The sequence below is a fragment of the Copidosoma floridanum genome, unplaced genomic scaffold (assembly GCF_036245765.1).
Source record: "Copidosoma floridanum isolate Cflo_tuat_1 unplaced genomic scaffold, Cflo_Japanese_pri ptg000021l, whole genome shotgun sequence".
Lineage (NCBI taxonomy): Eukaryota > Metazoa > Arthropoda > Insecta > Hymenoptera > Encyrtidae > Copidosoma > Copidosoma floridanum.
Genome location: NW_028321898.1, coordinates 21086065 through 21101467, shown reverse-complemented (window position 1 = coordinate 21101467; position 15403 = coordinate 21086065). Strand labels below are relative to the sequence as shown.

General features: G+C 32.7%; 1 protein-coding gene across 2 annotated transcripts in view; it reads left to right on the top strand.

The window, feature by feature from the left end:
• Atf3 (Activating transcription factor 3) overlaps positions 1-15403 on the top strand; it is a 35537-nt gene continuing 20134 nt past the window's right edge. Inside the window, exon 1 of one of the 2 annotated variants that reach the window (XM_014361135.2) lies at positions 1-584. The gene's annotated coding sequence lies outside the window, so the exon portion shown is untranslated. Of the gene's footprint in view, positions 585-2991; positions 3083-15403 lie in introns of those variants that run through there. The other variant, XM_014361136.2, reaches the window with a different exon arrangement.

The window sequence follows — 15403 nt, the reverse complement described above, 5'->3', positions numbered from 1 at the left end:
CCTTATACATACCATTGTCATTGAACGCCGTGTTTTTCAAACGCGCAACACATGTATACCTATGCGATCTACACGTGTACTATACCTATCGTGTGTTGTTTCACTGCGGTTTGTCTCTTTGTGTAATATGTGATTAAATGCTCATCGAATCGATGCTACGCGTGGATCGTGTACCCGCGTTTTATTGAAAAATCGAACGCGTGTGTGCTCACTTGGTTCAAGTACAACACGTGTGGACGTTGGTGCGCGTAAAAAAAAAAAAAGGAATAATCTTCTTGCGAACGTGCGGGTGTGGGCGAGGGCACACTGTATGCGTGTATACTGTTGATACCTCGCTTAAGTACACATCGTGATAATAATTACACGGTCGCGTGGAAGTACTTGCGGTGAAATGGGCTCGCTGTGAGGAGCAAGCGATCGCCAAGAGATAAGGTGTTTTTCGACAAAAATTCGGGGTGCGCGCGCGTGTGAGGCAGTTTGGAGATTTTTGTTTTTGCACTGTATTGCCGAAGGGGAAAAGTCAACATAACAAAGAGAATTTCCGCGGCCGGGCCGACGAAGACGACGGCTGCGAAGACGAAACGGTGAGCCTGGTTTTTTTGAGCAATAACTTTTTTTTTTTTTTTTTGTTTCGGCCCTCACTCCCTCCTGCGCCTTGTTTTTAGATTGCGCTCCGGTGTCCAAGGCTTTTTGGCACTCCTTTTTTTTTCAACGGGCCTTTCGTTGGCTTGCTAAGTAATTTTCATGCGTCTCGAATTTGGGAAGTTTTTTTTTCTCTCAATGAGTCGAGATAGCGTATCGGTGCTAAAGAATATCCGTCGACGGTTTAAAAAAAAAAGGTGTGTTTTTCGCTCAACGACTGTATAACTGGGAGGATGCAGCACGGGATCTTTGTTTGCGCGTCAAATGCTTATCTGTATCAATAAAACTTGAGTTTATTCAAGGGACATTCGGGTATCGTAAACTCATCACTGAAGCTTTCCTTTATGGCAATCACCAGCGTTTTCCAAATTTTCCAAGACAAATGTCGATTGTCGAAACCATCCCCGTAGGAAAACAAAGCTACAAAACCTAAATAATCAAATAAATTTCCCCCGCATGTAACAATTTTATTAATTCACAAAGCACGACTCGTCCACAACAATTGACGTGCGGTTTTCTCATTGAAATCGCACGCGGGTTTCGTTAAAAGAGAAAAATTTACATATTATGCAAAGTCGAGTGTAATAATAGCGTAATAAAACAACCGAAGCATGTACACACACGCGCGCGTATACTATCATTCAGATAGTGATGCTGTGTATTCGCTTCGTTTGCATGCAGAACATTAAAAAAATAGAGGTTCGTCCAGAGGCTGTCGCTCAAAGTTTTCAATATTTTCTGCGAAAAGTAAATTTCGTAGTCAATTATATTTACCACAATCGATTTTGAGCCATCGATTTTTTTTCTCAAGATCGTTAATCTCTACACAACAAACGATGTGGCATTAACATGTTTTCAGATGAATAAAAGAATCATACAAAACAAAAAATTGACACGTGGAAAAAATTTAATTATGCATCATTTCTAAGAGAAATGCATAATTTTTAAAAGTGCGATGGGCGTTCATACAAATATGTTGACAATGGATAACAAATTATAAATTGTTTTCACCAAACCTTATTTCAGAGTTACTAAAATTTTGTATTAGAATAAAGTACAAGTTTCATCATATTAAAAAACTTACAGCTAATTGATTGATAAGTATTTTCTTCAATGTACATTTTATCATTTTTCAGCTTAAAAAATTTATTTCATATTTGTTCGAAGTTTCATAACTTAATCAACAGTACAGATCCTATGCAATTTATTTGTACAAAACTTTTGTTTAATTGATTATAAGTAATTTTTATTATTATATTAAATTGAGTTAAAATCGATTTTTCTTGATTAATTAAAATTATTCAATGAATAAAAGCATCATTCGGTCTCACCTATAATTTAAAATAACTGATTAATTCATAATTTTTTAACAAACAATTGTAAAGACAGGTTTTCTAGTATGTGTATAAATCCTAATAGGGCAGAATACTAAAATTGTTATAAAGAAGAAAGAAAGAATCTCTAGCTAATAATTATCTAAGTTCTGAATTGTAAACAATCACACTCGTAAACATGAGCATACACACAATACAACAAAAAGTTTCACTACATTAAAAATTACGAAGTTAGGCTTATGACTCACTTAATTGTTACTAAAAAATTACCTGTTAGTTAAAAAGGACGCATTAATATTTATAAAAATTATTGTAAAATAAGAAATGTAAATTTTTTGAGAAAGAAAAAAACAGTTATCTTAAAAACTAATAAATTATTATTGGTTAAAAATCACCACTTAAATTCACATTAAGCCCATTGTGAAAACTGTATTAAAATAAAAATGTTTTATTTAATTACACATACTTTTCAGGTGATAATTTAAAAAAAAGAAAATTGTGGTTTCTTACTTGTGAAGAGAGAATGACATAACCAATTGGAATGTTTTAAAATAAAAAAAGAAAGCCACTTTGATACTCTGTAAGATATCATTATTAACTTAAAAATTCAGAGTTACTCTTATTTCACCACAAAAATCACAAAAAGTAATTTTTTGAACATTAAAAAGTTTTTGTATAAATCTTAATAAGGTATGAAAAACTGGATTTTTATTTTCGAGCCCCAGTAAGATGGAAAAATAAAAAATTTTAACACTGCATAATTGAAATCGACCAATTTATCTCTGACATATGGTTGTATAACTGATTATGTACACACATACATACACACACAATAGCTTACACGTAAAAAATCATGTCCATACTTTCAAGAAAAGTTTATTTTCGAACAATACATAAAAATTTGCCATAGTGATACCGTCGACGCACTTTAATTATTTTATTAATTAAAAAAGTAATAAATTTCCTAATGCATTTGCAGCAACAATAAAACATTCGACTCTACTTACAAAGTGACAACAAGTTTGGATACTAATAGTTTTACTACCTCAAAAACGCTGTGATATTTTTTCCAAAACAGCCAATACCTCGTGGTGTTTAAATAAAAGGTTGGTAGAACAACCATTAGTCTTGCAAATTACCGATAATAATTTTACTTTGATCAACTCTATTATAAAAACCCTTGAAATACATTTAAAAAATTCTATTAATTGAAAAAACTATTTTTCATCCAGTACTATTTAATAAAGTTGATTCTTATTTTAAAAAATTTCCTATTTCATCAACTAAATAATGCAGACAGTTTGTATTACAAAATCAACAGATCAAATAAAAGTTTAGGATAATTCTAATGTATGCTTTTATTTAGTTTATCAGAAGCGATTACGTATAAAGAATCGCCAAGGAGCTTTAATGGTCCAACAGTTGTTGTGCTAGCTTCCTAACTGGAGTAACTAGAAGAGTCGTCTAGTCGGATACCAAACACAATTATTTTTATATTTTCATGAAGATCAGTGCTTTATTCTCAAGTTTACATATAATTTACACAATCAAGGCATTCGGTTAATATTATTAGCGTATAGTGACGATAACATACAATGAAAACGCAGGTACTTCACCCAATAATATTTCCTACAGTTAAAATAATTGTAACCCCATGTGATTGCGTCGAGTACGTAGATCATCCTGACACAGCAATAAAACTGCACTCACTCGCTTTATTACGATCCAAAACATCGTTAAGTCTCAATGAAAACAAAGAATTAAAAAAAAAAACAAAAAAAAAAAAAAAACGAAAAAGCTCCTTTTTAATTTGACGTTCGCCGTACAGACAGACCCACGAAACTTCGTTGTGTGAGCAAAATAAAACACGAAAAGAGCTACGTGTACGTAGGCACATACCACCCGAGCAGTAAACGGGCATCGGTGTTTTAATGATGCGAATTGTATAATGTCGCGCTGCTCGTAACACCCCTACACCCACGCAACACATCATGAGTGTGTCCGTAGCATTGGACAGAGAGAGAGAGAGAAAAAATCGTTTTCAAGGCCACGGCTGTTGGTGCGTGTGTGTATACACTGTCACACTTATGCGTTGTTTTGACTTTTACTTCGCCATCCTCGGTCCACCCGCGGTTTCGTAAACTTTTTCTCACAAATTTAAGAAAGTCGTAAAAAACTAAGCGAAGAAATACGAAAAACTGCAATTTTTTAAAATTATTAACTGCTCGCAAAGAAAAAAACAAAAATGAAACGTACACAAGTGCGAATTTAAAATCCAAAAGTGGGTTTACTCGTATCACTCTTTAGCTGAAATGGCAATCCGATGTACATGCACGAGTTCCATCGAAAGAAACAATTAAATTTTCTCCACTTGTATCTAAGTATCTAGGCATGGCGTAAAAAGCCGGTTTCCTACCGTACTCCATTAGATACATCTCGGATTATGCGCGCACGTATTTTCATTCGCACACGCGGTACGTAGTTTTTCTCATCTCATGCGGTCTGACTAATGCCTTCTTCTCGGAAAATGCAAGCTCGATAAATATTCATCACCTCGGGCATTCCGACTTTCCTACGATATTACATATTTTATGCAATTTATAATATCGATGGTGTACATTGACAAGCCTACTTTTTTACAAATAGTACATGCTTTCAATCATGACCATAGCATTAAAAACAATCGATATGTCATTTAAAAAAAAAAAAAAAAAAAAATTGTATTTACTACATGGGTTATACAGGGTACAATAAGCGAGAATTCATTCGATCGCCAGATCGGTACACGGACGGATGACACGTATACAGTGGTACTTAATTCAAGAACGAATGTGCTTACATAAAAGTAAGAACAATGACGTGAAAAATTTCAATTCCTCAGTCGTTACACTATTACCCTCGTGCGTGAGATAAATAAGGGGCTGTGTTTTTTTTCTTCTCAGCATCTGTCAAATCGATAGATCGATCAATAAGCGTTCAATCGGTGCACCCCCTACCGAGCGTAACGTATGTGAGAAAAAAAAAAAAAAAAAAGTTTCAGGGAAGCCAGTTTGTACCAGCATGTACTATTTTTCATCCAAGTATAAGCTTGTACCAATGGCACACGTTGTTTTGACGCGTGCTACTCAATCATGTTATACCGTCAGGCTTTTAATAACTCCGTGCAAGCACGCGCGTGCGTGTGCGCGTGTATGCACAATATGCTAATATCAGTCAATTGGATGGATAAAAATTTCTTGGTATATATTTAGAGAAAAAAAAAAGAAAGTTTTTCGCGTTAGAGGAGTATAACTCATTCGTGATTATTGGTTGGGATGAAATTAACGCTTTTCTTTTTACCAACGCCATCGAGGAGATTTTTCAAAGGCGTACAGTGTTTACCTACCTGAGAGTTTGTACCTCAAGGGCCAAACATTTTTGTTACTTATGTAGAATACAAATGTTTATATCTATGCATTTTTTCACGGTTTTGTTGAATTTAAGATTCTCAACGTAAGGTTTAGCTTCAAAGAAAATATTTAAAATTATGCCTATATTCTCATTATGTTCGATTTTTGGTCTACATTTTCTTTTTTTTTCTTTTCTTAACAAGATTTGTATAAATTTTGATTAACTTTACTGTAACAAAAAAACAAAAAAAACCGCTGGTAATTATGCAGAAGTTCTTGCTAAAAATACCGACTCAGAATTTGTGTTGGAAATAAGCATGTTTACATCGTAAATGTCACTGGTTTTTACGGCAAACAAGATGCTACAATTAGTATGTCTAAAAACGTTAAAAATGAAGTTAAAGCGATGTTAAAGTTGATCAAATGCGAGAAAACATATGCTTTCTTAGCACCAAGTGAGAGCGCTTGCATAATAAGGCTAATTATCACTAGCTCCTACTGTTATCCGTATGAAAATATCAAAAAAGGAGAATAAAAATTTTTTTTTTTAAATTTCATTTTTTAAAATTATAAAATAAAAAAGCTCAAACTCCTTTTTCTTATATTACTACATATAATGTAATATTGTTGATGACCAGAATATAATGTAAAATCGTATTCTATTTTTAAATTATTTTTTTAATGAAAAACTTTATGTTGTATCTTTAGTTGGAATTTTCCAATGGTACGTTCTATCCAAAATTTCATATGTTTATATCATACTTGGGTCATTTCATGAAAACTGCGATATTTAAAAACTTGAAACGAGATTATAAAAATTCAACGTTGAGAATATTTTATTATTTTTTTCTGTGTTAAAAAAAGCTTGATACTTTTTAGCTTACCTCTATGTTCATTTTTTACAAATTCATGTTAATTTAAATGAGATTTATAAAAAGCTTCATAAAAGCATTACGGTAATAGTATTTAGTTTCGTACAATATATGGTTGTCCGAGGCTTTCGTGCACTACCTATGGTGATGGTACCAACTCGATATTATAGTTTGGAAAAGCACCGAGAGTAGGTATACACTGCGGTATAATGACCACTTATTTTGCACCACCAAAATGCTCTGCATTTGACGTAACACTGCTGCTAGCCACATTTGAATTTGGGGCTGCCAAAAAGTTGATAGTGTTCTTGTGTATACCAGAACACAAAACGATTTATTCCAAGTGTCAAAGAATTAATCACTGGGCCGAATTAAATTGTCTCACACACGGTTGTCAAAAAATCGTCTTCACGACTGATAAATCTGTTACTTTTTCAATAATTTTTTTGTTCTAAACTGAAAACTTGTTTTTGTGAACTCACCCGTATATTCTTAAGTGAGTAACTTTTTACTTTCTCAGAAAGGATAGGAGCACACAATAATATAACCATTAAAATACCTGTAGGTATACCTAATTAATAATCATTATTTGTTAATAGTTAATAAATCGGACCCTCAGTGTGCTTCGAGTCACATTTCTATCGATTGTTTCTTCCAGTTCTGACGTCGTTATCGGTTACTGGGTCTTATGACTTTTTTACGCAATTATATTTTTTTGTAAATAAAAAAGCCATGAAAGTAATAGTTTTGTGGTTAATTACTTTCCAGAGTAAATCTTGAGAATCAGACATAAAAAATTATGTTGTGTAACAGTAACTTTTCACACTGATGCTTTGGGTTAGTTTAAGTATCGATTGTTGGTTATTATCTGTAGTCCACCGTCGCATTGTATTTTCCGTTATCATTGGATGGAATTTTTCGTGAACTGCAATAAGAAGTTTCATGAAGAGATTCGCTACACCCTACCTTCCAAATCTCCCCGGCACCCTTGAGGTCACAAATTGTTTCTTCAGTTGTGTGAACTGGAATCTGAGGCACATTCTATCAGGCATACGTAAAACATTAAAATATAGCCGCCTTGAGCGTATAGATACGTACACACATACGTCCGGAGTATACGTCATACACATAGATACACTACTCACCTACGATGCTTTTGTTCGCTTTCGTCCGTACATTTATCATTGACTTTGTCTTGTTTTCCAGCGGTACCATTTGAGCGATCCCAACCGCTTGCATTCCTCGGACTCTTCCATGAAATCTAGTTTTCATCACATCCGATCACACCCTGTAACTTATGCATTTCGTAATAAGGTAGCCGTCAAGTAATGCTTTATACGTGTTTGCTACACTGAGTCTAATCCTGATTCTTCAATCGGGTACATATAGAAAAAGACCCTTTTGTTTTAAAAAAAAATTTGAGAACGAATGACAAAATAGTTGTTGAAAATCGCCGCGTAATTTGTTCGATTAGTTTTTTTCTTAAGCCCAAGGCTGTTTGGAGAAAGGTGGAGGGGGAAAAGATAGATAACGCGCTAGTTATTATTCATCGAATAGTTTCGTTGCTTTAATCGTACTTAATGGTTTTATCGTTGCATTAGAATAATTCACCCAACGTCTTCTCGTTTGACGTATCTTATCGCTGCAGGTTTTTTTTTTCTTTAGTTGCTGAAAATATTAATCACTGTACAGCTGATTAATAAAGCTGTCGATGTGGTTGTGACATTTGAAATTTGTTTTTTTGTCAAACGTAGCTCGCTTTTCGGTTTGCTTAATACGTTTTACACAGGTGGTACCTACAACCGCCAGTGCTGTCAGTTGGCGGAATGTTTCGATGCTATAGGATTCGTAAAGGAGCGAGGAAGTCAGAATAATTACGCAAAAAATACTTGTTCTCAATTTTCACACAATTTTGTGGCTAAATGGTACAAAGAATTTCTCAAAGAGTTGAGCAAAGTGCACATAACAGGAAATTCCGTTTTCAAAATTGAAATCACATGTCATGGCCCGACTGGCTTAATCCACTTGAATCCTTGCCACTTCCTGTAATTTCGGCCTCATTTGCTCCGTGCAAGGCTTCATGGGACAGGACGAGCACTGACTAATACCTAAACATGTATAGACGCTTGGGAATTTCCGACAATAGTAGTAGCGGCCGTTTCAACTAATTGTATTGTAACGTATTTCACGTGGAATTTGCGACGAAACGAGGGTAGCATCAATCTTGCAAAAAGAAAATTAATAAAACTTTATTTTATGAAACAGCTTTTACCCATCAACTGTAGGATCAGTTGTCTTCCGATAAATTTTTTGGACGCATTCCTTGTATTGGCTCGTAATAAAATTTTATACATAAACATGTTCAGTTCTAACGACAACACTGTGTTTTGACTCCAAATCTATCTTACATGGTAACATTGTTAAAAAGGTTTTCTAATGGAAAATGTGAGAAGTTTTGAGAACAAGTAAACTTTTATTTTTTATAAACCGGTCAAAATGTCACAAAATACGTACAACTAATATTTTTAATGAAATATAGAATCAAGAGTTGCGTAAAAAGCAACTGATATTTCGAGCTTGTTTTGCCGTTGCTAAAATTGAAACTCCTTAAAAGTTACTGTCAGCAACAAATTTAGCGTTCATTTAATCTGCAGGAAATTGCCTTGGGTTACACGTGACAAGTCACAACAAAAGTTCCATTTTAATTACTTTTAAAAATAGTTTTTTTTACAAAGTTTAGTGCATCCATATATTTTATTGAAGATGCCACGGTTATTATTAATAAAAAAAATTTTTAACAAGATTCTTATGATAATTCTATTTTTTTTTAAATATAAAAAAATTTAAGTCTTGTAACACACACTGACTAATGAACGCAGAAAATTTGAGGAAAATAGTTATCATGAAAAAGAAATTATTTTGTGCAAAAAAAAAAAAAATAGGTTTTTACCATATACTCATACCTATTATAACAAAGATGAACAAAAAATATAAGTATAGAGGTTACTTAGTGAAAGAATGCAGTTAAAATCAATTTTATTAAAAAAAATTTTAAGAAATCAAAGCCTATAAAAAGAATCATAAATATACAGAAAACTAAATCTTGCATGTCAAACACGACCAATACCAAGCTACGCATAAAGTATAATTTAAGTTAGGAGACCGTTTTAACAGTTGTAGCAAATGTCAAATAAAAATTTACATACTAAAAAATGATTGTTTGGTTGTATTAAAATGATTTCCCTTGCTTACTGTGTTGAGACGATACTACAGACGGAGATAGCAAACAAACGATAGTGTATTTCAAGAAGGTTTGTAAGTTATGATTTAAATATTTTTTCCGCCAATGACATACAAAAAAGTTGTAAGCTATAAAATAATCTTTGGCTATTTAAAATCAAATTTTTAGTTGTAAGTGTCAAGACGAAAATATTAACGATAATTGTAAGTACTAAAACGCAAAATATAAAATATATAGAAAGATCATCATTATTATTTTTTTTTTTTTTCTCTTAGAGCATTGCAGTAAAAGCACTGACGAAATTTTTGTTTTTGCTAATGAAATATATTCAAATGTAAAACATCAGCTTCAGTCTTAAACCCAAAGCTATTTACAAAATTTGAGTCTATTTTGATTATAATTGCTTGAGTTAGTTGCGAAAAACTCGATTACGTACGCACATACATGCACTACGTTACCAACTTAGATCACCTTAATGCTAGGTTCTAAATTTTTTTTATATCAAAAACAGACAATTTGTAAGTGGTTACACACTGTTTTCTCTGAAAAATTTAAGGCACTCGCTTATATTGGTCTTGCCTAAAAAATCTAGACTGCGAAAAGAGAAAAAAATGATGAAAATTATAGAAATTCCCACAAAAATTACTATTCTGCACTGTAAATCGAATGCAAACTGGAAAAAAGGGAAAATATTATTTTTAACAGTAAAAATTGTTGTTTTAACAGATGAAGGTATGGTTCAAAAGTATAAACTATGGTTAGAACGATAAAAATTTCTATGTGGGAAAGTAAAATTTACTAACCAATCCTTTTAAGGTTTACTGTTCCAGCATCAAAATTTTTACTGTTCTAACAACAATTTTTACTATTCAAACTACAATTTTAACAGTTAAAACAATAACATTTACTGTTAAAAATAATAATATTTTTTTTCCTTTTTTACCAACGTGTATTGATTTACCGTGCAGAATGGTAATTTTATCTGAAATTTCTCTATAATTTTTATAATTACTACTATTTCGCAATACATATCTTCAAGTGACAAAGATTACACGTGGGCCGTGAATTTCGTTGGCAAAAAAAAGAATACAGGTCTCCAAATCAGCTCAACTTACCGCTCGTGCTCGCGATCTCAAAGGCAGATCTTCTCCTTCTCCTCCAACTTATCTTCAAGGCAGCATCTGACTTTCGAAACGCTGTCGTTGAGAGAAACAAAACAAATAAACGGTACAAGATGAAAATTCTGCCAAATAATTATTTTCCTCTCGACTAACTCTCTCGTTTGTGTACATATGCGCATACATAAATACCCGTGAATATCCCACAACCAACGCAAGCAAAATCGCGTATTGACGGTTGCACAATAATTTAGGCTTGACTGTTGCTGTGGCTATAGATTTTTTGTGAGAGCAAGCGCAAGGAGCTCTTTGAGATTATTCGAGAAGTTGTTCACCTACATTGTGTTATATATATATACGCTGGCCCTGAAAATCCGTCCCAACGGATGATTTACGTAACATATAAGTATTAAAAAGACTTACATGAATCCAAAAATTGCCGGTGAACGCTACACTTTTTTAATTGAAAAAAAAAAAGACTAAAAAATTAATCGATTCAATGTTAAAGTTAAGATTTTTTAAGTAATCGAACTTCATGAACAATGAAAGAAGAGAAAGAGAGAGAGAGGAAAGTAAATTGTGACAACTTGAATAACGTATGAATTCATCGAATTACTTACTCTTTCGACTTCCTTTCACTAATATTATTGTAGATTTTTGGGAGAACTATTATTGTGTGATGCACTAGTTTTTATTCTTTTTTTTTTTTTTTTTTTTTTTTTTTTCGTGTTTTTTAAAAAAACATCGTTTTATGGGTTTTTGCAAAGCCGTTTCTTTAGTATTCAAGCTTTCAATAGCTAATCAGTATTTGAACTCGAAAACGACATCCAAAACAAAGTATCACACGCTTAACGATTGGTGCATATGAAATACATGCCTCTTCATGATGTTGGTGTTATTGTGAATCATCCATTTAATTTAGCATTTTAGCCATTGAAGATAATATTAACATTAGAAACGTTGCTTTCAAGCATTGAAAAAGAAAAAAAATATCTTCTTCTTAAGAGCCGAATAAAAAGTTGATTCCAGTAGTTTTTAAGCCAAAAGTTACGAGAATTAAGTACTTAAGTACATATATTATGGTCTGATTCTTTTTAATCAGTACAGAAAGCCATTATTTTCTCGAAAACTGCAATTAAAAACCCTCAGTTACCCTCCCCCATATTTGTTGAAGTAATTTCGAATAAAAAGCGTTAATTTACAGCTAGTGGCGTATGCCCTAACACACAAACATTCCGAATTATACCTTAACTTGTTTAATTAAAAAAATCTGTAATTTAATTATAATATATTTGTTCTTCATCTTTTGAATACGGCGTAAAAATTTTTACGTTTGGCCAAACTTTCTCCAAAGTTCATGTGGTCAACGTTTTGCCAAGCTTGGGCAATGAGAAAATCCCAAACTTGGATTTTCGTTGGAATATTTTATTCAATATTTTTCGTAAGTCGTATATGCAGACCAACTAATATCCTGACGCAACAAATTAATTTTTTAGACGTTTGGAAGAACATTTGCTAAACTTGAGTAAAAAATTCCAACAAAAATTCAAGTTTGGGATTTTCTCATTGTCCAAGCTTGGCCAAACGTTGACCACATGAACTTTTGCACCAGTTTGGCCAAACTTAAAAATTTTTACGCGGGAAGTTATATTTCTCCATTTCTTTCCTGAAATAGTCAAAACGTAAACTGGAGAAATTGTATAGATAGCGTAAATAAAGTTGATTCAATAAATCTCTTATTCATCAAGTTACATTTTCCGATTTCGATTTAATAAAAAATAAACAACCTACCAAGCATATATTTTTTTCTTGTCATTTTAAAAGTGCGATCGCTTTGTTTGAAGTAATCCTCGTAATAGATTTTTAGCAATTCGTTCAAGTTGGTTCTTCTTCCCTGCAGTTCTAGTTTCCTTTCCTGCAGCAAATTGAACAAAGCGATTGTCGAAAGTCATTGGCAATTGTAATTTATGACACTCTCGTGTTAGGCCTCATTAGCGCCAACAATTGATGGTGGCCGTACTTCTCTCTTATATGTATGTACTTGCTTCCTTTCTCATGGAGACGATACGAGCTCGTGCAATTGCTGCGGTGGAGTCTGATCTCTTCGATTCTCTTCGCACGCAGGCAGTTGACTTTTTCTGTACGCGATTATCTGCTGCCGTTAGTTTCGCAAGGAAATTGTTCTCGGCAAACACTTACTGTTAAAATAAAGTAGCTTTGATTTGTTTATTACACTATGTAGGTCAATATATGTGGAATTTAATATATTTTTTTGTAATAAGTTGTTGGCTTAAAAAAATTAAACTCGCTGTTTTTTAATTTTTGGTTGAATGAAAAAAACCTGTTACGAACAAACCAAGAAAGTCTTGTGAAAAAAAGTTTCTTTCAACAGTTGTCGTTATTTTCGCCTCAAGTAAAATGTTGAAACTATATAAACTATTTATTTTCGTAATATATTATGTAAACTGTAGACTGTTGATTTATGAAGCTAAAACCAGTAGACACATCCAGCAGAGCTACCAATAAATGAATTACCAACCAAAATGTAAACTTTGAAATCGACTAAAAAACAATACTATGTGACAAAATACAACATGTATTCCTTAAATAAACCCTAAAGATTAGTTTTGTGCGAATTCTTGTAAATTTATTGAATAACTTAAGAACTGAACAACTAAAAAACGTTACTACTTTAGCAAGGGTTAGGTTTTCAGGTCGAGAGATTGAGTTTTTGCGAGTAGATTTGCGAAAATCGTTACATTTTTAAGGGTCTAACTTACCAATACCTCAAAAGTTTGCTTGTTAGCCTTTTAAAAAATATTTTCTTACGTGACTGTACTCCGCACTTCGAGGTTAACAATAATATTACAGAAATATTGCTGTTATGTTATTTTTAGTCGATTTCGCAGTTTTTATTTTGGTTGGTATTTCATTTGCTGGCCCCTGCACTGCTGAATGTGTCTGCTGTTTTCAGTTTCATTGTTGGTACATGATTTGAGAACCGATTTTTTCGACTAATGATAATTTCACTCGAAAACGACAAGAAATAACATTAATTTGTATTTAATCGATTATTTTTTGAGTTAAGGAATTTCCAAGTTCACACAATACATCGGTTATTAATTTCCATTACAATAAAACAAAAAAATTATTTTCTATTCGAAACGAAATGTCAAGAACCATATCTGTAAATTAAACGTTAATCCAGTATTTAATTATTGAGTTGTTTAATAAGATGGGTTATCCAGGCATTGTATTGCCTAGAACACAGAGGAGCACCACTTGAGAAGAAAGCAATTTAAAAAGATTTTAATTTATTTTCTTTAGCAATCGAAAAAGGGATTGGCAACTGGGAAATGGCCCTTTATGTACCAGTCAAAAGTGTGACAAACGAAAATATTATTTTAACATACCATGAAACTCTGTCGTCTTTTATTAAAGATAGAGCATCATGCTTTTTCGTTTGTTCCGAAGTGGTTGAAAGTATGCTGGGTGGTTATGGTAAGATAGTGCGATGCCTTTAAATATATACTGTAAGTCCGAGTGGGTCAAAGTACACGTTTAAAGTGTGTAGTTCAAATTTTTGTTTTTTTATAAAGCACATTGTGGTGGTGTGAATAATAATTTGAAGAACAACCAAGTAGTTAATCAGTTTCATTAAACTGGGCACTTTTGAATGGGAAAAAACCAATGTAGGAAATATGTGGAGTGAAAAAACTAAACTGTCACAGATTTAACACATTTACGAGTGTGTAAAATCTGTGATAGAAATATTTTACTCTCTGCAGCCTTCATGTGTCAATCGTTGAAGAATAACAATAATTGAGTCTTATAGAATAGGTGAAATAGTTTACGAAGTATCGATTTGGTTTTTCTTAAAATGTTTATCAAGACTACTATAATATACTTTTTATAAAAAACAGAAATTTTGATCACACGCTTTAAACGTGTACTTCAACACACTTGGATTTTACAGTGATAGGGTTCGAATATCGTCACAGTGCTAATTTGAGCTAAAAAATACTTAAGCAGAGAGTATTTACAAAATTATTGTTAGCACAAAGAGCTTTTTCAGTAACGCTGTGACTGTGTTAGCTGTGCTGTATTTGATACGATTTTTACTTTTGACCATATAATGTATTTTGTTTTTATATGCATAACATGTAATACGTGCACAATTTACACATTATGGGAGTTCGTGAGCCTTGCCATGGAAGTTTCTATAATTTTCGCTGCTAAATGACTCTCTCACTTCACGTACTCATCAAATATTATTGAAAAAGACATGATGGTATAGTTTTTGTTAATAAAACAGTATTTTTGAAATGTCTGTCGAATCTGTTGACCCTTGCAAGTTTAGAGTCAATGTCAACCTTTTTTCATATGACTCAACTTTTGTATGAGTGTTCGGCATCATATTATACGTTGTCTACTCATTTCTTCATCATTCAATTAGCTTTTCTCTTAATTTTCCATCAAAAACCATTGTTTTTGCACAAGTATCCTATCTTGTTGTGTTTGAGTCAGTTAATCCTTAATTTTATGTTCATACATGCGTCTAACATCCATCGTTGTAGCTCGAGTTTACTAGTACAAGACAAAATAAATATACGACAAGAAAAACGAAACCAAAGTCAAATTATTATCTACACAATACGTTAAACGAGCTTCGGATACTTTATTCATCCATCCGAAGTATCAATTATCTTTTTTTCCTAGCATGCTCGTACGAAACGTTTCAATTTACTTACAATCGTTTTATCAGCAGTCGTTAAAAAATAATTATACTTTATGACGGCGTCCGTAT